The sequence below is a fragment of the Rutidosis leptorrhynchoides genome, chromosome 6, assembly GCF_046630445.1.
Source record: "Rutidosis leptorrhynchoides isolate AG116_Rl617_1_P2 chromosome 6, CSIRO_AGI_Rlap_v1, whole genome shotgun sequence".
In the NCBI taxonomy this organism is placed as follows: domain Eukaryota; kingdom Viridiplantae; phylum Streptophyta; class Magnoliopsida; order Asterales; family Asteraceae; genus Rutidosis; species Rutidosis leptorrhynchoides.
Window position 1 is genome coordinate 99896713 of NC_092338.1, and position 23851 is coordinate 99920563.

General features: G+C 31.3%; 1 protein-coding gene across 1 annotated transcript in view; it reads left to right on the forward strand.

Annotated features, from left to right (window-relative positions):
* Positions 1–23851, forward strand: part of LOC139853908 (uncharacterized) — a 199367-nt gene that overhangs the window by 92265 nt on the left and 83251 nt on the right. The gene's annotated exons all lie outside the window — the stretch shown is intronic.

Below are 23851 nucleotides of genomic sequence, written 5' to 3' on the forward strand. Positions count from 1 at the left end.
TAAAATTATCACTTTTATCATTATTATTAGAATTATCATTATCATTAGTATTATTTTTATCATTATTATAATTGGTACTATTGATTATTGATTATTAATATATCAAATAAAGATTTTCTATATAAAAATATATTTATGACATAAACACAACTATAACAATATTTTTTGTAATAAATATTAGTTATCTATTTAATGTATATAAAAATAAATATATCTAATTAAGTTATTAATATTTAAATTAATAAAATAACAATTAAATAATAATATATATATATTTGTTCGATTACAAGTATATGCTTTAATAGATATAAATGATATAGGTTCGTGAATCCGAGGCCAACCTTACACTTGTTCAATGATGTTATATGTATTTTTACTACAAAATACAGTATGGTGAGTATATAGTCCCTTTTAAACTTTAAATATTTTGGGCTGAGAATACATGCGCTGTTTTTATAAATGATTTACGTTATGGACACAAGTGACTAAAATTACGTTCTACATGGGTTTGAATCAAAAATCCCCTAGCTTGGTAACTTTAACTATTGGTTTATGAACTGGTAGGCGCGAATCCTAAAGATAGATCTATCGGGTTTTACACCCCCACCCAGATGTTGTTCTAGTCACTACTAAACTAGAAGAACGGGTGTTTAGTACTTCGAGGTTAACGGAACGCACTTGATTCGGTGCACATATTATTATAACTCAGGGGTACACACTCTTGTTAAGGCTAGTTACCGGGTGCCCACTGCTTGGAATGATTTTATACACTTGCGAGTGTATTATATTTTTATATATGAATTCTTGTGGTCCATAGTTATAACGCTTCTAGCATCAAACCTATATATCTCACCAACTTTATGTTGACATTTTAAAGCATGTTATTCTCAGGTACGAATTAAGTCTTCCGCTGTGCATTTGCTCATGTTAAGTACATTACTTGGAGTCGATCATCGCGATGGAACCAACTGTTGAAGATTTCGTCCGGGAGGTTTAGTCGCGGACATTTCAGTTGGTATCAGAGCGTTGGTCTTAGCGAACCAGGTCTTGCATTAGTGTGTCTAACTGTTAGTTGTTTAGATGCATTAGTGGTCTGGACTTTGACCGTGTTTGCATGTCAAAAGTTTTGCTTATCATTCAAGTCGGAAATCATCTGCTTATCATCCTTAGGAAGATGTCTGCTTATCATTCATAAGTCTAGACACGTCTTACTGCATTTAGTGCATCGATAGTGTATAGACGAAATTCATATCTTAGCGTATCTGATAATTCCTATCTTGGCGTATCTGTAGACTTGCCTGATATATGCCGTAACATCCTTTGTAGCCTACAAAATCTTTAGTATTACATATAGATATTCTATATAGTTAGAATATCATTCGATATCCGGAAATCATTTCACATTGAAGATCCTTTCCATCCATCCAATTACCTCTTGGCGATGAACCTGAAAGCACTTACCGGCGAACCTGTTCGAGAAACCATTTAACCTCTCATTTCTAGAAATATCCCGTTACGATTATATATTATCCTATATTTTGAATCTTACTCAACCGTTCGTTTCAATCGTCAATCATCCCGACATAATATAAGAAGTTAACGAACTACGTGATCGAGTAATGGCTTTGGAGAATCTGGTGTGGAGACATCAGCAACAGCACCCGCAGCATAATCCGTACCACCATCATCAACGCCGACAATACTCTTATCACCCCAACCACAATCACGTCATAAATCTCAACGTCACGATCTGTACCTTGGATATCAACATCATATGCCTCAATATCATCATCTGTACTTCAAGTATAATCTTCGTTCTATATATCGTTCTACATCGATTACCTTCGCTTTACGTATTGCTCTACCTCATTTACCTTCGTTCGACATGGCAATTATGTAATCTCTAATGTTTTAGAGATCATGTAATCAAGTGCCAACAATAAATCAAATGAGTATAATATCTTCTTGACTCATTAAATCTATAATTATATCCGATGAAAATATATATGCAAGTATATTTTCATAAAGATTGTAATTAAAAATTCTTTCGTACAAACTGTTAATGATGAAAATATTTTAACGGGTGGGTAGTACCCGAGGAATATTTAGAATTCACATTAATAAGTTACACTGTACATTCTTCGAATCTGATTCAACGATCATTTACTATCCTACTTACAACTACCGATATACGTATCCGTTCACCACAGAATAACCATTTCTATTCAAATTTCCTACTTGGATTTTGACCTATCAGAATTCAACAAGTGGCATAACGAAGAAAACATTGGACAAAAATAAAAAGTGTTAGAAACAAACGAATTAATTAATTGGAATTGTGATAGGATTTCACGCTAACTGTTCCGGCTAACTGTTCCCAGCTAACTGATTAACATTTAATTTATCGCAATTTACATTCTCGCAATTTTATTTATCGTCATTAAATTTCTGTTATTTATTTTTACGCACTTTAAATAACGGGACACGTATGCAAGGGTTTGACTTATCATATCGACCCATCTATATATATATTTCGGAACAACCGTAGACACTCTATATGTGAAGGTGGGAGTTGGCTATACAGGGTCGGAGTTGATTCCAAAATATATATATACTTTGAGTTGTGATCGACACCGAGACCGGTACACGGGTCACGATACGTATTATTTAATTCGAATATTATATATTAAATTATATATGAATCATTGAACCATCGGACTATTGGACTGCTAACTTTGGACAATTAAAATGAATTAAATTAAAATATTGATTATAACATATGAAACTAAACAATTCTTCAAGTTTGCCACTTGATTCTATCTCAAACCTCATTTGTATTTTGACGATTCCGAACCGCATTCAAATCTTATCATGATTCTTGAAAATATCTTGATCGAGAAATTAACCCAGCCGCACCTCGTCTACGGAAGAAGATTTATGCGTACAGTTATGCACCTGAAACTTCCGAAACCAAAGTTATAGTTAAAACGTATCCGCATTGAATTCCTTATCAATTATTAGCAAAAACAACCTCACAATTTTTTATTTTTTTCAAGAAGTTGATTTTGTCATAGCTCCACTTCGACTTCTCAGTAAGACCACTTTTATTATAATCTCAATATATACGTATTCTTTCGCCGTCGTTACTGGAGAATTTTTTTTTTCCACCATACCACCATCAGCATTTAATTATCTAAAAACACAAAACTCTTAAAATCACCTCGGTTTGAAAACCAATGACCCAAATTCGTTAACTTTGGAAATACTGAGGAAGCAACATGTTATAGATGGTCTTAATGATCGAGAGTTAATGATAAAGAAGGAGGTGTTGGGAACACTCGATGGAAAATTTGGTATTAAAAATCGGATTGAGTTAACCATGAAGAAAACCAAGGACAAATACAAGGACCAAACTCTGTACTTAAGGAATTCTGATGATTCTATTTCTGATAAAATCTTTAGTGAACACCTTGCTTCTGAATCTAAACCCTTACGGGTAAATTTTCATCATCATCCTTTGATATTAGAAATTCCAAGATATTATCGTATCTTTCATATCCTCAATATTTTTGGAGATATTTTCACAACTATTCTTATCCGCAATCATTTATCTCTCCGTAACATCTGCTGTATTAGTTTCTAAGTTCAAAAACCTTTGAGTTTAAAATAGGAATGTGCTGAAGCAGTGTTGGGAACTGATGCATGAATTAGTATAATATAATGAAACTTGATCAACTTCATTATATTACAGTAAGTCATGTTAAGTTTCTAATGGAATGTGATGATTCACAGTACAATCATCATGTGCCATGTTACACGGCTCTTACATTCTATCTAACCTCCAAACATATTAGGAACATATCATCTTGATAGTTCTATCTTTTCCCAAGATAATCTAGTAATTTGACAAATCAAAAATCGTGTCATTACCATTTCTTTCTAAGAGCATTAGCTATGTTCATTCCGAATCTCATACCTACGAATTCCGGACCATTACTCGCTTGACTCGAAATCAGGAAAAGAAAATGAAAGCATGAAGCTCCGAAAAATAATGAAGGATATAAAACCTAACAACTACCCGGAAATTTCAAACCATGTATATAAATACGTATTGCAACGTAAAGACACGGGAGAATTAAAAATATTATAATTCCAAGGAAATAATAAAAGTGAATAGATTCTTCTGGCGGCAGATGAAAGAGAAGAATGAAAGATATGAAAGTTAAGAGTATAACAAGAATCAAAACGGGATGGCGCATTTTAAAGAATACTTTAAGGTATGAATGGAGGGAGAAAGGATAAAAGATGTGAGGTATGGAAGTAAGGAAGTGAAGGGGTGAAATTATAGAAAAATATCCGACAGAGAAATCGAAACAGATTACTACATTAAATCAAAGAAGATCCTGATCGCCGAATAACCAAATCTTATTATGTAAGATTTTCCCTAAATCCCTTAAAATCCGGAAATCAATCCTAATCACGTCATCGGTTAAAACAATTCCATATTTACCCATTTCACTCTTTTGTGATAGCTTCACTCGTGCGCTTCACATGATCGAATCGTTTTATCTATATCTCCCAATAATGATAAAACTCCGTTATTATCTCATATTTGTCATGAAAACATTCCTATTGTTATCTATGACAACCTCTATCAAATTTCGGGGACGAAATTTCTTTAACAGGTGGGTACTGTAACGACCCGGAAATTTCCGACCAAATTTAAACCTTAAACTCTATATGTTTCCGACACGATAAGCAAAATCTGTAATATTGAGTCTAGAAAATTTGAAATCTTTATAATCAATTGCCCTTTTGACTATGCTAGACGATTCACGGACTTTTACACGTATAGATATGTATATATAAGACTTAGTTATATTAATTAAAAAAAAAATTATTTATATATATATATTGTGAATTATTTAATACACGATATTAGTATTTGATTAGTGACTCGATTGATATTTAAATAAGTTAAATAGAATATTGAGAAGTCAAAGAGAACGTTAAGACATAAATGATTCGTAATGAATTATGTTATATAGTATAATTAATGAATATTACCAAATTTACAATATGTAATATTAATAAATTAAATGTAGTTACAAGTTTGAATGATTATTATATTAATACCATTAATTGTATTATTAATAGGTAACAATATCAATAATATTAAATAGATTGTTATTATTATTATTATTAGAAAATTTTATAATTTATAATAATTAACATTATTATTAACAATTATTGTTATCATTATCTTTAAATCATTAGTATAGTAATTATTAAAGTTAACAATATTTTTATATCTGTATTACTTAAAATTATATCAGTATTTATTATTATTAGTATTTTGATTTTTATTACTATTAATATATATTTACATCTATTAATAAAACGTGTAAAAAAAACAGATAAAGCCAGATATGTCATCTTCGGTTTTAGTGGTTCCTACTTTTTCTATTAAACCCGTGAGTCTTATTGTCAATATCATCAACCTCTTTAATCAAAGTGATATACATTGGAATTAAGACTACAAATAGCACTAGTCAGTATTTGATTAATCCTTCACGTTTTTCTTTTTAAACCACTATAAATCAGTCCTGAATCACCACCACTTCTATACTCTCATCACCGCCACCTCTTTCTTCTTCATGTTGTCACCCTCACCATCATCTTACCATCAACTTTAAACTGTAACTTCACCACCACCTCTCTCTCATAAATTCTTAATCGAGAACCACACCATTAAAACATCACACGAGCTTACCACCGTTGTGTTTCTATTCCGAGTAACCCAACCCATCACCATCATCGACAGGAGAGTGGGTTATGTCTACTACTGCAATACGTTAAATGTTCGAACCACAAATCATTGCTACCAGAACCGCTACCCTTTCTCTTTATCTCTCCTCTCTAGCTCCTTTGTTTCTGTTTTGAAGACTCACTTAGTACTCGAACTGCTTCTGTTTTCGTTAATCCTTTACTGCTGCAGTTGCTACCGTTTATTTCTATTTCAAAACGTGTAACCACCATCGATCTTCACCATCACCAAGAAACCCACGTATGTTTATTTATTTATTTTTTCTCTATACCTATTACGTTTTTTCCTCTTTCCAGCCTGCTTGATCGAAACATAATCACTGATATTACTCTCACTACTACTTAGTTTCTGTTTCTGATCGAACGGCATCCAAACACCACCACAAACCACCTCCGTAACTGCAAACCGATTGTTTTACTGCTGCAGTATCTTTTCTATTTCTGCTACTGCTGTAAGAATGGTCCTGTTTTTATTAAAATCACGAAGAGATGATGGAAGATGATACTGAAGTAGGACGATAATGATGGAAAAAAAAAAAAAAAAAAGAATAAGGAGTGCTGCATAATTATTTTTTTTCTTTTTCTGTTTTAATTATAACACCACCGACACTTTGTTTTCTTGTTTCCTTCTTGAACTAAATCTGATTTTCGACTGGGTTTATTTGATGGATTGGGCTGCCTTTCTTGCTGGGTTTGTGAAATGAGTTGGGCCGTGTTTGGGTAGTTGCGCCAACTGGTGGACTGACGGCACTTCGAAATGCATAAAATCAATTTCTCTAGATTAATTTCAAAAACACAAAACAGATTAGATGGTTACGGTGTTAGGATGTAAAGCGGGAGGTCGCGGGTTCAATTCCCATATGGTGCAAATCTTTTTAGAAAAGGGTATATACTCTTTTATCTTTCTTATTTATTTCTAACATTTATTATTATTAATATTATTATTATTATTATTATGAAAATAAATATATATATATCTTAAATAGGTATATTAATATGAAAATGATAAAAGTTACATTTAGGTTACAATTTAAGAGAAATATTAATATTATTATTATTTTCACTATTGTTATTATTATTGTCATTAAAATTATTATTATTATTAAATTATCATTTATTATTAGAGTTAGTGTTATAATTAAAATTATCACTTTTATCATTATTATTAGAATTATCATTATCATTAGTATTATTTTTATCATTATTATAATTGGTACTATTGATTATTGATTATTAATATATCAAATAAAGATTTTCTATATAAAAATATATTTATGACATAAACACAACTATAACAATATTTTTTGTAATAAATATTAGTTATCTATTTAATGTATATAAAAATAAATATATCTAATTAAGTTATTAATATTTAAATTAATAAAATAACAATTAAATAATAATATATATATATTTGTTCGATTACAAGTATATGCTTTAATAGATATAAATGATATAGGTTCGTGAATCCGAGGCCAACCTTACACTTGTTCAATGATGTTATATGTATTTTTACTACAAAATACAGTATGGTGAGTATATAGTCCCTTTTAAACTTTAAATATTTTGGGCTGAGAATACATGCGCTGTTTTTATAAATGATTTACGTTATGGACACAAGTGACTAAAATTACGTTCTACATGGGTTTGAATCAAAAATCCCCTAGCTTGGTAACTTTAACTATTGGTTTATGAACTGGTAGGCGCGAATCCTAAAGATAGATCTATCGGGTTTTACACCCCCACCCAGATGTTGTTCTAGTCACTACTAAACTAGAAGAACGGGTGTTTAGTACTTCGAGGTTAACGGAACGCACTTGATTCGGTGCACATATTATTATAACTCAGGGGTACACACTCTTGTTAAGGCTAGTTACCGGGTGCCCACTGCTTGGAATGATTTTATACACTTGCGAGTGTATTATATTTTTATATATGAATTCTTGTGGTCCATAGTTATAACGCTTCTAGCATCAAACCTATATATCTCACCAACTTTATGTTGACATTTTAAAGCATGTTATTCTCAGGTACGAATTAAGTCTTCCGCTGTGCATTTGCTCATGTTAAGTACATTACTTGGAGTCGATCATCGCGATGGAACCAACTATTGAAGATTCCGTCCGGGAGGTTTAGTCGCGGACATTTCAATCGTCAACCCCCGAAGCCCTTAAGTTGTAACAATGACCCGGGAACCTCTAAACCACCAGGTTTTTCTAAACCATTGTGGAAAACGACAGCTCGTATTAGGGGAACATCATATATCCCTAGAAACTTGGCAAAACGAACCAAAACTGAAGAAGAAGAAACGAGCGAGTCGGAATAAGATAGTTGTATTCATGTGGTGTAATATATCTAATATAGTGTGCTTATGCTTTATGATATATGTAAAAATTGCTTGTATTAATAAGTATATTTTTTTTTATGAATCTAACTCTTGTCTATTTTACAGTATAAAAACACAAAATGGATAGACAACCCAATATTTTAAGAGACCTACCCGGAGACATGATTGATGAAATCTTGTCTAGAGTCAGTCAGAATTCTTCGGCACAACTATTTACAGCGAAATCAGTTTGTAAGACATTCGAAGAACGTTCCAAGAATGTCTTGGTTTATAAGAGACTTTCGTTTGAAAGATGGGGGATATCACATTGGGAAACCCATAAGTTACGATGTGTTTACTTTGACGCATATATTGCGGGGAACCCAAATGCTATTTTACGTAACGGGTTAAGAAATTATTTTGACTCAATGTATCCGAATATAGGACTTCATGATTTAGAAAAAGCGGCTAACATGCAACATAAAGAAGCATGCTATGCTTACGGGTTAGTAATGTTCGCTTCTCACCAAAGTGAGAAAAAGAACATCGGGCTACAACTATTAAACAAAACGTTCCCACAAGTGACGGAGTCGGTAATCGAGGTAAGAAATGAGGTTTTTAGGTTATTACGAGACTGTTGGTCATTACGTAACCCTCGTCCCTTTGACGATGTTACAACACGCTGTCTTATCAATGGCCATAACGGTTATGTTCCACAAGACCAAGGATGGGAAATAGTCCTAGTAAAACCAGAATGCATGATGACAGACACCCTAAGCATTCAAACTTGTTAAGACTTGATTAATTGAAATAGGTTTCATATAGACAATTGACCATCCAAGTTGACCGGTGATTCACGAACGTTAAAACTTGTAAAAACTATATGATGACATATATATGGATATATATATAGTTAAAATGATATTATGATAAGTAAAAATATCATTAAGTATATCAACAATGAACTACATATGTAAAAGCAAGACTACTAACTTAATGATTTTGAAACGGGACATATATGTAACGATTATCGTTGTAACGACATTTAATGTATATATATCATATTAAGAGATATTCATACATCATATTATCATGATAATATAATAATTTAAAATCTCATTTGATATTATAAACATTGGGTTAACAACATTTAACAAGATCGTTAACATAAAGGTTTCAAAACAACACTTACATGTAACGACTAACGATGACTTAATGACTCAGTTAAAATGTATATACATGTAGTGTTTTAATATGTATTCATAAACTTTTGAAAGACTTCAATACACTTATCAAAATACTTCTACTTAACAAAAATGCTTACAATTACATCCTCGTTCAGTTTCATCAACAATTCTACTCGTATGCACCCGTATTCGTACTCGTACAATACACAGCTTTTAGATGTATGTACTATTGGTATATACACTCCAATGATAAGCTCTTAGCATCTCATGTGAGTTACCTAACACATGTGGGAACCATCATTTGGCAACTAGCATGAAATATCTCATAAAATTACAAAAATATGAGTAATCATTCATGACTTATTTACATGAAAACAAAATTAGATATCCTTTATATCTAATCCATACACCAATGACCAAAAACACCTACAAACACTTTTATTCTTCAATTTTCTTCATCTAATTGATCTCTCTCAAGTTCTATCTTCAAGTTCTAAGTGTTCTTCATAAATTCCAAAAGTTCTAGTTTCATAAAATCAAGAATACTTCCAAGATTGCAAGTTTACTTCCAAGTTTTCTAAATCCATTCCAAGTAATCATCCAAGATCAAGAAACCTTTGTTACTTATAGTAGGTTATATTTATAATACAAGGTAATAATCATATTCAAACTTTAATTCAATTTCTATAACTATAACAATCTTATTTCGAATGGAAATCTTACTTGAAATTGTTTTCGTGTCATGATTCTGCTTCAAGAACTTTCAAGCCATCCAAGGATCCTTTGAAGCTAGATCTATTTTTCTCATTTCCAGTAGGTTTATCAAAGGAACTTGAGGTAGTAATGATGTTCATAACATCATTCGATTCATACATATAAAGCTATCTTATTCGAAGGTTTAAACTTGTAATCACTAGAACATAGTTTAGTTAATTCTAAACTTGTTCGCAAATAAAAGTTAATCCTTCTAACTTGACTTTTAAAATCAACTAAACACATATTCTATATCTATATGATATGCTAACTTAATGATTTAAAACCTGGAAACACGAAGAACACTGTAAAACCGGACATACGCCGTCGTAGTAACACATCGGGCTGTTTTGGGTTAGTTAATTAAAAACTATGATAAACTTTGATTTAAAAGTTGTTCTTCTGGGAAAATAATTTTTCTTATGAACATGAAACTATATCCAAAAATCATGGTTAAACTCAAAGTGGAAGTATGTTTTCTAAAATGGTCATCTAGACGTCGTTCTTTCGACTAAAATGACTACCTTTACAAAAACGACTTGTAACTTATATTTCCGACTATAAACCTATACTTTTTCTGTTTAGATTCATAAAATAGAGTTCAATATGAAACTATACCAATTTGATTCACTCAAAACGGATTTAAAATGAAGAAGTTATGGGTAAAACAAGATTGGATAATTTTTCTTGTTGTAGCAACGCGAAAATTGGTAACAAATCTATATTAATCATATCCTAGCTAACTTATATTGTATTATACATGTATTCTAATATATTATGTAATCTTGGGATACCATAGACACGTATGCAAATGTTTTGACATATCATATCGACCCATGTGTATATATTATTTGGAACAACCATAGACACTCTATATGCAGTAATGTGGGAGTTAGCTATACAGGGTTGAGGTTGATTCCAAAAATGTATATACTTTGAGTTGTGATCTAGCCTGAGACGTGTATACACTGGGTCGTGGATTGATTCAAGATAATATATATCAATTTTTTTCTGTACATCTAACGTTGGACAACTAGTTGTAGGTTACTAACGAGGACAACTGACTTAATAAACTTAAAACATCAAAATGTATTAAAAGTGTTGTAAATATATTTTGAATATACTTTGATATATATGTACATATTTGTTATAGGTTCGTGAATCGACCAGTGGCCAAGTCTTACTTCCCGACGAAGTAAAAATCTGTGAAAGTGAGTTATAGTCCCACTTTTAAAATCTAATATTTTTAGGATGAGAATACATGCAGGTTTTATAAATGATTTACAAAATAGACACAAGTAAGTGAAACTACATTCTATGGTTGAATTATCGAAATCGAATATGCCCCTTTTTATTAAGTCTGGTAATCTAAGAATTAGGGAACAGACACCCTAATTGACGTGAATCCTAAAGATAGATCTATTGGGCCTAACAAACCCCATCCAAAGTACTGGATGCTTTAGTACTTCGAAATTTATATCATATCCGAAGGGTGTCCCGGAATGATGGAGATATTCTTATATATGCATCTTGTTAATGTCGGTTACCAGGTGTTCACCATATGAATGATTTTTATCTCTATGTATGGGATGTGTATTGAAATATGAAATCTTGTGGTCTATTGTTACTATTTGATATATATAGGTTAAACCTATAACTCACCAACATTTTTGTTGACGTTTAAAGCATGTTTATTCTCAGGTGAATGCTAAGAGCTTCCGCTGTTGCATACTAAAATAAGGACAAGATTTGGAGTCCATGTGTGTATGATATTGTGTAAAAACTGCATTCAAGAAACATATGTCGATGCAATATATTTCTATTGTAAACCATTATGTAATGGTCGTGTGTAAACAATATATTTTAGATTATCATTATTTGATAATCTACGTAATGTTTTTTTAAAAACCTTTATTGATAAAATAAAGGTTAAGGTTGTTTTAAAAATGAATGCAGTCTTTGAAAAACGTCTCATATAGAGGTCAAAACCTCGCAATGAAATCAATTAATATGGAACGTTTATAATCAATATGAACGGGACATTTCATTATATACATAAAATTGAGTTTATTGAATTAAGAAACTCGAAACGGTATATATAACGATTATCGTTATAACAACGTCTTACTAAATACATATGAATCATATTAAGATATTGATACACTATATTTAATCATGATAAATGATAAGTAAACATGTCATTAAGTGTATTAACAATGAACTACATATGTAAAAACAAGACTACTAACTTAATGATTTCGAAACGAGACATATATGTAACGATTATCGTTGTAACAACATTTAACTGTATATATATCATACTAATATATATTAATATATCATAATATCATGATAATGTAATAATTTAAAATCTCATTAGATATAATAAACATTGTTTTAACAATATTTAACATGATCGTTAACTTAAAGGTTTCAAATCAACATTTACATGTAACGACTAACGACGACTTAACGACTCAGTTAAAATGTATATACATGTAGTGTTTTAATATGTATTCATACACTTTTTAAAGACTTCAAGACACTTATCAAAATACTTCTACTTAAGAAAAATTCTTACAATTACATCCTCGTTCAGTTTCATCAACAATTCTACTCGTATGCACCCGTATTCGTACTCGTACAATACACAGCTTTTAGATGTATGTACTATTGGTATATACACTCCAATGATCAGCTTTTAGAAGCCCATTTGAGTAACCTAACACATGTGGGAACCATCATTTGGCAACTAGCATGAAATATCTCATAAAATTACAAAAATATTAGTAATCATTCATGTCTTATTTACATGTAAACAAAATTACACATCCTTTATATCTAATCCATATACCAACGAACAAAAACACCTACAAACACTTTCATTCTTCAATTTTCTTCATATAATTGATCTCTCTCAAGTTCTATCTTCAAGTTCTAAGTGTTCTTCATAAATTCTATAAGTTCTAATTTCATAAAATCAAGAATACTTCCAAGTTTGCTAGCTTAGTTCCAATCTTGTAAAGTGATCATCCAAACCTCAAGAAATCTTTCTTATTTACAGTAAGATATCTTTATAATACAAGGTAATACTCATATTCAAACTTTGATTCAATTTCTATAACTATAACAATCTTATTTCGAGTGGAAATCTTACTTGAACTTGTTTTCGTGTCATGATTCTGCTTCAAGAACTTTCAAGCCATCCAATGATCCTTTGAAGCTAGATCTATTTTTATCATTTCTAGTAGGTTTATCCACAAAACCCGAGGTAGTAATGATGTTCATAACATCATTCGATTCATATATATAAAACTACCTTATTCGATGGTTTAAACTTGAAATCACTAGAACATAGTTTAGTTAATTCTAAACTTGTTCGCAAACAAAAGTAAATCCTTCTAACTTAACTTTTAAAATCAACTAAACACATGTTCTATATCTATATGATATTCTAACTTAATGATTTAAAACCTGGAAACACGAAAAACACCGTAAAACCGGACATACGCCGTCGTAGTAACACCTCGGGCTGTTTTGGGTTTGATAATTAAAAACTATGATAAACTTTGATTTAAAAGTTGTTCTTCTGGGAAAATGATTTTTCTTATGAACATGAAACTATATCCAATAATCATGGTTAAACTCAAAGTGGAAGTATGTTTTTCAAAATGGTCATCAAGACGTCGTTCTTTCGACTGAAATGACTACCTCTTACAAAAATGACTTGTAACTTATATTTCCGACTATAAACCTATAATTTTCTGTTTAGATTCATAAAATAGAGTTCACTATGAAACCATAGCAATTTAATCACTCAAAACGGATTTAAAACGAAGAAGTTATGGGTAAAACAAGATTGGATATTTTTTGATTGTTGTAGCTACGGGAAATATTGTAACAATTATATACAAATCATATCCTGGCTAACTTATATTATATTATACATGTATTCTAATATATTATGTAATCTTGGGATACCATAGACACGTATGTAAATGTTTTGACATATCATATCGACCCATCTATATATATTATTTGGAACAACCATAGACACTATATATGCAGTAATGTTGGAGTTAGCTATACAGGGTTGAGGTTGATTACAAAAATATATATACTTTGAGTTGTGATCTAGCCTGAGACGTGTATACACTGGGTCATGGATTGATTCAAGATAATATATATCAATTTATTTTTGTACATTTAACTATGGACAACTAGTTGTAGGTTACTAACTAGGACAGCTGACTTAATAACTTAAAACATCAAAATGTATTAAAAGTGTTGTAAATATATTTTGAACATACTTTGATATTTATGTACATATTTGTTATAGGTTCGTGAATCGACCAGTGACCAAGTCTTACTTCCCGATGAAGTAAAAATCTGTGAAAGTGAGTTATAGTTCCACTTTTAAAATCTAATATTTTGGGATGAGAATACATGCAGTTTTATACATATTTTACGAAATAAACACAAGTAAATGAAACTACATTATATGGGTGAATGATCAAATCCGAATATGCCCCTTTTGCTTGGTAACCTAAGAATTAGTAAACCGATCTACTAATTGACGCGAATCCTAAAGATAGATCTATTGGGCCTAACGAACCCCATCCAAAGTACCGGATGCTTTAGTACTTCGAATTCGTTTTTATCATGTCCGAAGGATTTCCCGGAATGATAGGGGATATTCTTATATGCATCTTGTTAATGTCGGTTACCAGGTGTTCACCATATGAATGATTTTTATCTCTATGTATGGGATGTATATTGAAATATGAAATCTTGTGGACTATTATTATGATTTGATAATATATAGGTTAAACCTATAACTCACCAACATTTTTGTTGATGTTTTAAGCATGTTTATTCTCAGGTGATTATTAAGAGCTTCTGCTGTTGCATACTAAAATAAGGACAAGATTTGGAGTCCATGCTTATATGATATTATGTAAAAACTGTATTCAAGAAACTTATTTTTGATGTAATATATTCTTATTGTAAACCATTATGTAATGTTCGTGTGTAAACGGAATATTTTAGATTATCATTATTTGATAATCTACGTAATGCTTTTTAAACCTTTTTAGATAAAATAAAGGTTATGGTTGTTTTAAAAATGAATGCAGTCTTTGAAAAACATCTCATATAGAGGTCAAAACCTCACGACGAAATCAATTAATATGGAACGTTTATAATCAATATGAACGGGACATTTCATCCCACACTTAAGATCTTGCAATGCCCTCATTTGCAAGAAATCAGTAGCAATTTAAATTATTGAGGGTCATTAGCGTAGAAAAATGATTAAATTTTACCAAAGTTTCCAAACATATTGTTGTTTGTGTTGAATGATAAATGGTGCACATCATTTGTTCATTTCTGCAGTTGTTATTTCACATATATTTTGCATCTTGTCGTCAAAATTAGTTGCTTTTGCTGAACTTAATGCCAGTCTTTGAAAATACGTTGTTTTACCCTGTTGTGTACATGAGATAAAATACATACAATACAAATATAAACATGCATGGTAATTTGAAATGGGACTTAATATCCCACTTTTAAATTACAAAAGTGAAATATTGGTACAAAATAATAAAAATATTAAACATTACATTAGAGTATCAAAATGTTAAATGTTTAAACATAACTAGATAAAAAATAATAAAAGATAAGAAATCACCAATGGAACACTATTGATTTGGATAGGGATTCCAGTTCATATCATCGTTCGGGTTCCATGGTTGGTGATAGGTTTTCTGGTAGGCTTGATTGGGGTTATACAAGTCATAGGGTGGTCGCATATCGGGCTGATGTGGTGGATAGTAAGCAGGTCGATTCGGGATGTAGTTATTTGGTACCTGATATGATAGCTGGCTCATGATTTGGTGCTGATGAATTTGCTAGCTATCGTGTTGGCGTCGCCTGGAAGTCTCATACTCATTCGCGGCTTGCCACTGTTCACACCGACGATGCCTATCCTCATTAGTCATTTTTACCTCATCTATACGCTGGAAAACGTCAGTAGCACTATCCCTAATGACATCCCTAATGTCATCTGCTTCCTCCATCTCATCATCCGAACCCCTCTCTACCTGTGGATGGCGGCCCTGATATTGTATTGCCTGATTGCGTCTCCTAGTCAATACCTTTGCACCTTGATAGACTTGCAAACCTAAAGTCTCATCCTGTTCCCTACATACCATCATCGAACCCCCTTGATCCCTATCTACACCTAAATACTCTCCAATGAGAGTAATAAAAATACCTCCTCCTATTATTCCCCCGTCCTGTATTCCTTCCACCATTTTGGACAGATAAAAACCAACACAGTAGGGGATATTAACAAAGCTTCTAGTGTCTCGAATGCACTTAAGGTAAAATAAATTGTGTAAGGTCATTTTCTCCTTATTGTTACCTCTTTGTGTAATCGAGTTTGCTAAGAATCTATGTATTATACGAAGCTCGGTTTTATTAATATCGAAATAGGAGTATCTTCCTCCCCGCGTAAACACATTAAAATTTGACATACGCCTCCAGATGGCGTTAGCGTCAAAATTTCTATCTACCCGCTCACCATGATAAATCAAATTTGTACAATCAGGTGATAGTAATTCAGCGGGAGTGTAAATCTGTAAATCCCTGGCCATGTCCAGCATGGACATCCTGTACATCCTACGGCCAAGTAAAAATCTAAGAAAACTCTTATCGTCTAACCTATCTACATCCTTATTAAAAGCTATAGTACTCATTAGGTCAACACACCACTCTTTATATACAGGCCTACGAGTGGTAAATAAACGTTCCCAATCAGTAAAAGAAGAGCTGCCATACCTTTGGATTAGATGCTGCCTAACTGGGTTAGCTAGGTGGACCCTTTCCAAAGGCTTCCAATCTATTACCCTTGGAACTTCTACATTTTTGGTTCAAAGCTTAAATTTGTTATTTTGGTACGTCGGGTAATCTCTCCAACTTCTATCAATCCTTAAATTGGGATGCAACTGTTCTTCATGAATTGTTGGGTGTTCTATTATATGGTGAACGGGAAATACAACGTAGGTAATAAAAAATTGTGGTTCTTGTTCATAGTATGGTACGTGTTGATCATAATGTTGTTGTTGTTTAGGTTGTTGTTCCGGTTCGTGATATTGCATCTCTGGCTGTGGTTCCGGATCAGGTTGCCTAGACAATGATGCACCGTCCGTATCTGTATTTCTCTGCAAAACACATTAAACACAAAATTTGTGCATCCAAATATGCATTAGTGTTAGCAAAATAACAAATTAAAACAATTACAATAACATGTTTAATCCATATTAAACTTGTACTCATTTTCATATTTTTATCAATTCTACAAATTTCAAATAAGCACACATGAAAATGTTTATAAAGTTCATAAGCTTTTATCTCAAATAACATGTCATAATAATCATTACTAGCAATTAAAGAAGTTTCAAATGGCATTTATATCAAATTAATCAAGTTCATGAATTTTAGACTTAAAAAGTCTACTTTAATTCTCAAAAATCATGTTTAGGATCAAAGTTTGGATCATTTAGCAACCTAAACATGTTACACTACTTAATTTAGCAATAATTCATGACAAAAATCGGCCATAACCTGTTTATATCAAAAAGCCCCAAATTGCTCAAGAACACAAACCCTAGATTTCTAAAATTTTTGAAGTTTTTGGCTTCAAATCATGTTAAATAGCATCAATCTAGGTTATACATGCATAACATACTAACAATTTAACTCTAATTACACTAGAAATTAACAAAATCAAATTAGGTAAAAATTAACTCAAGAACACTAAAATTTTAAAGAGTTTTAGGGGTGAAATCTTTACCTTCCTGCCTCCCCATCTGAATATAGGCATGACTATAGCGGATTATTGCAAGAAATTTGGTGAATTTTGATGAAAAATGGCGAATTTTTGAGAGTGTTTTGGGATGTGTTCGTGTATGTGTGTGTGTAAATGTGGGAGACAGAGAACATCTCGGCTGCTTTTTGTTATTGTCCAGTATTTTAGCCTCATGCGATCGCAAGGTGGTGTAGGCTAAATCCCATGCGATCGCATGGGGTCCTTTTTTTTTATAAAAACCTTCACTTATTAAAACATTAATTTAATTAATTAAAATTTTGTTTTCCTTGGTATTTAGGACGAGGTTGTTTCGGTAAGTTTACCTAGTCCGTCCCTCGACAAAATTTTAAAATTTGTCATTTTAAAGCGATTGTTTTAAAAGCAAAGATTTTTGGATTTTTTAAATGTTTTTGGCATACTTTAAATCAATAAGATTAAAAATAATGATAATAAAATTTCTCGTCCTGCCCTCGGGTAAAGCAATTTCGGTTCAACGACCTAGTCTTCAACTCACGACGAATTTTATAAATCAATTTTTAACTTGATGAAGTAAAGTACATTTTTGTTTTTAAATTCACACCAAACTTAAATTTAAAATGCATAAAATTTCATATAAATATTATTAATATTTATATACATAAATTTTACAAACTTATATTGAAAATATTAATTATTAAAATATTTAAAAACTTAAATATATTGGTTTTAAAAATTTGCAATAATAATTTAATATTAATTTAAAAACAAGGTAAGAATTAAAATTAAAAATCTTTTTGGTCTTTTATCCCACTTTAATCAATCAAATATTAACAAAAATATACGTCCCTCTTTTGGGTAAAGTAATTTCGGCTATTTTACCTAGTTTTACTCCTGACGAATTTCTGGAATATTTTGAATTGATTGATTAAATATATTTATACCTTATGAATAAACGGTAAATTTAGCAGTGATGTAATAAATTTTTGTATGATATCAATAATTTCGGTTTCGCATACCTAATTTTATTTAATATCAATGTAATACTTTATAGTGAACGATTCAACGTTGTGATGACCCGGAAATTTATGACCAAATTTAAACTTAATCTATAACATTTCCGACACGATAAGCAAAGTCTGTAATGTTGAGTCACGAAAGTTTTGGAACTATATTCATGTAATCAATTACTCTTTGACTGTTCTCGAAGATTCACGAACACTATATATATATATATATATATAACTTAATGTGCATATATATATATATATATATATATATATATATATATATATATATATATATATATATATATATATATATATATATATATATATATGATTTCAAGTTATTTAGTAAATGATATTAACATTTGATTATTGATTCGATTGATATTTAGATAAGTTAACTAAAACGTTTAAGATGAACCAGTAAAACACTAATTTGCTACAGTATTTTTGAATTGCTACAGTACCCGAAAAGCTACAGTGTTTTCGAAAATCACTATTTGCTACAGTAAAAAAATGTTGCTACAGTAAACACTATTTCAAAATGAAAATGTATATATGTATATGTATATACTACGAGATGATGATTTATAGAAGCAAATAACTAAAATACTTAATTGATTAAAACTACACTTCGAGTGACATAATTTATCAATGATTAAGTTTAATTTTTGTTAAAGGTGCACGTCGCGTAACGAAAAGTACTAATTTTCTAAGCATACGAAAATGCGTTCGAGAAACCGGAAGCGGGACATAAGTCGAACGTAAATGTACAAGACATCGGAACAAAAATTACAAATTAACTATGCACAAAAATATAATATAATATATAATTAATTAAAATAAATTATATATATTATATATTATTTTATTATGTCGACGAACTAGTGTACAAAAACAGATGTGAGCTGTAAAATCATCCCATGCGATCGCATGGGATATGGCCTAGGAAGCCATGCGATCGCATGGTAACCCTGGACAGGCCAACCACTATAAATTCGATCGAATTCTGTTTATTGATTCACAGATCTCTCCATCTCTAAATTACTCTGTATTATATAATAATAATAATAATAATAATAATAATAACAATATTATTATTATTATTATTATTATTATTATTAATTATATTATTATTATTAAGAGTATTAATATTATTAATAGTAGTATTATTACACATAAAATACTACGATGAAGTGATGTTCGGGTTATTTCAAAATGGGTTTTTAAAAGGGATAGAGCTAAGGAAACTATGGGTTATAGCTATGGAGGTTATGAGTATTGTTTGCAAATCAAACCTAGTGTTTATCATCTCTGTTACGTCTACGTACTTTCCTGCAATATTGAATCACAATATTGATACGTGAGCATTCATATCTTTTTTTTATATTAATTGTGTATCCATGTCTAGTGCTCGAGTATATATATATATATATTTATGCATGATTGTATGCTAATTTTTGTTGTTAAACAGTTTATAATAAATCACAAATTAAATACATATATTACTGGTAAAAGGTATATGATATACATGTTTTTGGAAAGCTGGCGAAAAATCAATAACTTTTCATTTAGAAATCGCGTAATTTCGATGAACGAATTAAAAGATATGGTCAACTGAATTATGATTGACGTTAATTGGAATTGCTTTTGAATCTGTAATTAATATTTAAACAACTTGTTTGTAAGATTGATAAATTGGATTTTTGAATATTACCAACCGAGTAAATGAATCCTTATATAAGGCGCGTCTCGTTTTGATGAACAATTGTCAAAACTGATTGTTTTATCATATTTTAAAGCCTTATAAAAACTATAGTTTAATTTTACAAGTATTGGAAAACTATGTGAAATAATAAAACATGTTCGATTACCATGATCATTCAACTATAGTATTGAGTTAGATTAACTTGTTGAAATGACTTTTGATAACTTTTGTATGTCGAACTCGAGCATTAGGATTGTGATACACTATGACCTGACCTAGCTTGATAGACATTTATTGACCAACATATGTTCTCTAGGTTGAGATCTACGCTTATTTGGTATTCCGAGTTTCGGTCACATTTCGGTGAACGACTTTATGTGCTGCTAAGGTGAGTTTCATTTGCTCCCTTTTTAATTGCTTTTGCAATCTATATTTTTAGGCTGAGAATACATGCACTTTATTTTAAACGCAATGGATACAAGTACATACTAAATTATACACCGAGTTTGAACCAAAAATCCCTTAGCTTTGGTAACTAGTAACTGCCGGTTATAAGAACTTGTGGGCGCGAGTAGTTGTATATGGATCCATAGGGCTTGACATCCCCGTCTGTTCCAGGTATAGAAACCCTAGCCTGAACTATAAAACAGACGTATGCTATTTGAGTTAATATACATTGGATTGCGTGTATTGTACATGTTGGTTGCATGTATGTTAAAACAGTGGTACTTATTATAACGTTAAAGTTTAGTTACCAGGGTGCTCAATTTTGTAGAATATTTTGATAAACGTTTCTGGATGAAACAACTGAAATCTTGTGATCCACCTTTATGTACAGATTATGCAAAACATTAAAACTATGAACTCACCAACCTTTGTGTTGACACTTGTTAGCATGTTTATTCTTAGGTTCCCTAGAAGTCTTCCGTTGTTTGCTTATATGTTATACAAGCTATGTGCATGGAGTCTTACATGACATATTTATCAAGGAAACGTTGCATTCACCAAATCATCACCATGTATCTTATTTTGACTGCATTGTCAACGGAAGTACTATCGTAAACTATTATTTACGGTGATTGTCTATATGTAGAAATCATCAGATGTCGAAAACCTTTGATTTAAATATTCATTTATGGTGTGCCTTTTCAAAAGAATGCAATGTTTACAAAACGTATCATATAGAGGTTAAATACCTCGCAATGAAATTGATGAATGACGTGTTCGTCCATATGGATTTGGAGTGATCGTCACAGTTGGTATCAGAGCATTGGTCCTAGCGAACCAGGTCTTGTATGAGTGTGTCTAACTGATAGTTGTTAGGATGCATTAGTAAGTCTGGACTTCGACCGTGTCTGCATGTTAAAAGTTTTGCTTATCATTTCTTGTCAAAAATTACATGCTTATCATTCTTAAGTCTAGACACATTTTCGTGCATTTATTGCATAAATAGTGTAAAGAAAAAAATTCATATCTTAGCGTATCTGTTACTGTAAACTTTTCCTGACATCTTCCGAAAATTTCTCCGTAATTTATGGGATTTTGGTATTAAATATATATATATATATATATATATATATATATATATATATATATATATATATATATATATATATATATATATATATATATATATATATATATATATATGTAAATTATGTATTGAAGAATATCAATCTAAGTTCTATAATCTAATTCATATCAAAAATCAATTCCCTAATTTTACAAGATGGATCCCGCATCTAGTTCAAATTCCTTAAACTCCGACAGCTATTCCGATATGGATATTCACCTGAATTCCGAAGACAGTGTAACCGAAATGAATCAACCAATCAGCCATCACCTATTCTGGATGAATTGGGGATGGGTTCACAGCTTACTTAATCATTGGAGACAAGAAGAAGGTGGTCCCTTCCATCCACCACATTGCCCTATTGGCGAAGAACCTGAAGCACTTACCGGCGAACCTGTTCGTAATACCATTTTCTCTCTCATCTCCAGAATATCTCGTCATGATCATATACTCTCTCAAATTCTGGATCTTATTCATCTGCTCGTCTGAACCGCCAATCATCCCGGTGTAGTAGAAGAAGTCAACGAGCTTCGCGCTCGGGTAGTGGCTTTGGAGAATATGGTGCAAAGGTTACAAGCACCAGTAGAATCACCGGCATCAACAGTACCACCGACAACAACACCAACATTACCATTACCACCACCAACAACATCCGCACCGCAAGCCTCAACATCACAATATGTACCTTGAACATCAACGTCATACGTACCATAGATACCAAGGAGTACCAACAACAATAACCGATGAAGTATTGATTCATAACTTCATTGGAGAAATATTCTGCGGCGAATATGTAATCTCTAAAGTCTTAGAGATAATCTATTCTAGCCGTAATCGTAAATCAGATAAGTGGACAGAAATGATAGAAGGAAGAGTAGAAACCCTGACCAGAATGGTGCACGATTTACAAGCTAGACTTGTTTTACCAACAGCATCAACAGTACCCTTAGCCTCACCAGCACAGTCAGTGCTGTCAACATCGCCTCTTACATCACAAGCTCCGCCAGTTCAAGAAAGCACCGTGGACATCATTACGAGTCAAAAACGAGTATATTGTATCAATGAGTTATGAAGTAATAACTCAATTTCTCTAAAGAATTTATATGTATATCTTATATATATAAATTTTAAAACCATCATAAATTTTTTCGTACTAAGCTATTATGTATGAATTGAAAATGGGTAAATACTACTCGGTTAATTCATATTACTAATATGCTATGATGTACATCCTTCGTTAACGACTTAACCATCGTTAACTACAATCTCTGTTTCAACTCAATGAATTTCATTTCATAATAAACCAGGTGTATTATTCAATTACATAATTGATTTTACATTTTCATTTTCTATGTACTCAAAACTTTCCAGAAAACATCATCTGTGCCTTGTAAGGTTCACACAAATTTTCCACGAGCACCACACCCTTCACCAAGAAATATCAATAAGAATAAATAATGAAGTATTGATTTCATTAGTGAAATACTCCGCAAAGATTATGTAATCTTTAATATTTTAAAAATTAATCATTTCTAAGTCAAGCCGAAAATCAAATGAGCTTAATATGATATTAACTCATTAAATCTGTATTACATCTGAAGAAAATATACATACATATATTTTCA